Genomic DNA, 273 nt, shown 5'->3' with positions numbered 1-273 from the left:
AGTCTCACTATGTTGCCCTTGGTAGAGCGCCGTACCATCACAGCTCACAGCAAACTTAAACTCTTGGGCCCAAGCGATTCTCTTGCCTCAGCCTCCCAAGCAGCTGCAACTACAGTCGCCCACCACAATGCTCAGCTATTTTTTTGTTGCAGTTGTCGTTGCTGTTTAACTAGCCCGGGCTGGGTTCGAACCTGCCACCCTCAGTGTATGTGGCCAGTGCCCTAACCACTGTGCCATGGGCGCTGAGGCTAAATATTCTTTTCATCCTACTGT

This window comes from Otolemur garnettii, unplaced genomic scaffold (genome assembly GCF_000181295.1).
Source record: "Otolemur garnettii isolate 467f Iridium unplaced genomic scaffold, OtoGar3 scaffold00011, whole genome shotgun sequence".
Lineage (NCBI taxonomy): Eukaryota > Metazoa > Chordata > Mammalia > Primates > Galagidae > Otolemur > Otolemur garnettii.
The sequence above is the reverse complement of the archived record's forward strand: the minus strand, read 5'-3'. Positions refer to the sequence as shown.